The sequence below is a fragment of the Physella acuta genome, unplaced genomic scaffold (genome assembly GCF_028476545.2).
Source record: "Physella acuta isolate Inbredline_101_S28 unplaced genomic scaffold, ASM2847654v3 ptg000594l, whole genome shotgun sequence".
NCBI lineage: Eukaryota > Metazoa > Mollusca > Gastropoda > Physidae > Physella > Physella acuta.
Genome location: NW_026732113.1, coordinates 388,887 through 391,087, shown reverse-complemented (window position 1 = coordinate 391,087; position 2,201 = coordinate 388,887). Strand labels below are relative to the sequence as shown.

At 43.4% G+C, this 2,201-nt stretch overlaps 1 non-coding gene across 1 annotated transcript; it reads left to right on the top strand.

Moving 5' to 3' along the window:
• Positions 1-296: 296 nt before the first annotated feature.
• On the top strand, positions 297-415 carry LOC131947484 (5S ribosomal RNA). Its single transcript, XR_009387887.1, has one exon. It is a non-coding gene; the product is annotated as a 5S ribosomal RNA (ribosomal RNA).
• Positions 416-2,201: the final 1,786 nt, after the last annotated feature.

Here is a 2,201-nt window from a genome sequence, read left to right as displayed (position 1 = left end):
AAAATGTATTTATTTTGTATTTTACAACGCGCGATGCTCGAAAATTAGTAGCTCAGGGAAGTCTACCGGTGGTTACCGCCTCAGGTTAAAAATAGCGACCAATGGCTGTAGAGGGAAAAAAAGGCACATAGTATTCGATATTAAAACAATGTTTCGCTTTTGTGGCGATTTAGGGCGTTTTTTATTATTGAAATAATATGAGGAAAGCAGTGAAATCATTATTGTAGCCAGAAAAGGACGAATAACTGCTGATTTCGTTTGAGTATATTTATAAGCCCCAATTTTCTCACACCGATGTCTACGGCCATACCACGTTGAAAATACCGGTTCTCGTCCGATCACCGCAGTCAAGCAACGTCGGGCGTGGTTAGTACTTAGATGGGTGACCGCTTGGGAACACCACGTGTTGTAGACTTTTTTTCATCTTTTGTCTTTTGTTTTTACCCCACTGGACACCTATTCTTACCACCTGTACTCTTTCCTAAGTTCACCACATACCTGTGAACACTTTTGTAATATCGAAATATTTTTTGTTTGTTTCTTTTGTGCCTTCACGGTAGGCTACCTCGACCCTCCCCACCCATGGAAACAAACCCCTTAAAAACCAAAGGAAAGATGACCACTCTGCCCAAATTAAATAAATAAACTAAGTAGGCTACAACCAAATAATTGTACAATCAAACCTAAGTAATAAGGAGGAAGAAGTAACTCAGTAAGTAAGGGGTAGGTATGGAAAACATTCGTGTAGGGGTTACAACCACTCGAGCTAATTCGGAAACGTATGGGTGGCCCTAATAAGGGCCGGATGGGTAGAACAAATGGGTGGTCCTGGGTTGAGTTTAACCGCCGAAGCCGTACAGGGTGCGACCTTGACGTTTCAGAGCATAGACGACATCCATAGCAGTGACGGTCTTCCTCTTGGCGTGCTCAGTGTAGGTGACGGCATCACGGATGACATTTTCAAGGAACACCTTGAGGACACCTCTGGTTTCTTCGTAGATCAGACCAGAGATACGTTTGACACCACCTCTGCGAGCAAGACGACGGATGGCTGGCTTGGTGATACCTTGGATGTTATCACGCAACACCTTCCTGTGACGCTTGGCGCCTCCTTTGCCGAGTCCCTTACCACCCTTGCCTCGGCCAGACATATTGAATTTTTTTTCTTTGTTGATGAACGAGTGTTCGAAAAACGCCGTCTGCAGAGAAACTCGCTCCTTATATACGGTCCTGGGCTCGAGTTCGTTCAATATGGCGGACACCGCCCAACCAAAAGCGGTCGGCGAATGAGCCAGCCAATGAAAAAGCAGCTTGCCGTGTCGACTGGAATGTTGCTGGCTTGTCGGCTAACGGTGTCGTTTTCAAAGTCATTTTTTCACCTATTCTGCTATGCGACCCTTGGATAAAAAATAAAGAGTTTCATTGCCCACACGTGTAGGCATAGAAAAGATCCACGTTTGTCATGTTAAAATATGGTATTAGACGTTATTTTCACCGTTTTGTGCGAATAAAACTGAAATATTTCCCTACACCTAATTATGCGAGTACGAGCGAGCTCATTATGCGAGTACGAGAGAATCTCGAACGCTGATTGGTCGAGTACGAACGAAATAATATTCTCGTACTCCGCTCCGTACTCGCAGTGGTTTGTTTACATCGTGAAACGAATAGGTTAGTTAGGCTTCTAATAATTAAATAATCTATGGCGTGTAGTCGTTAAGAATAATTTCTGCTCTCCGATTAAGATCTAGATATCTAGCTCTAACCCTAAAGGGTTTTTCTTTTTTATATATTTTAAAAAGCAATGGATAGGGTGGTGGGTGGGTGGGTGAAAGAAAAATATAAAATTTATTCTCTCCTTTCTTCACATTTGAGATAAATAAAACAATATCAACAGCATGCATACACGAATTCAAATAGCAATGTGATGTGTGAGTTGAATTAAAGAGATAAATGAATAGAACCTATCTCCCGCATCCCCCAGAATAATACTAATAGATGTAGTAGTAGTAGTAGAGTGGCAGACATGGGCAGGGGGTGTAGTGGGTGGGTGGGTGGAAACTCGTGAGGTGGGGGACCTTCACTGCTAATCTGAACGTTGTCAGGTGGTCCTAAAAAGGACCTTGGTTGAGGACAGGGGGTGGTGGTTTGGGCTTAAAAGAAACCTCTTAAGCACGCTCACCACGGATACGTCTGGCTAG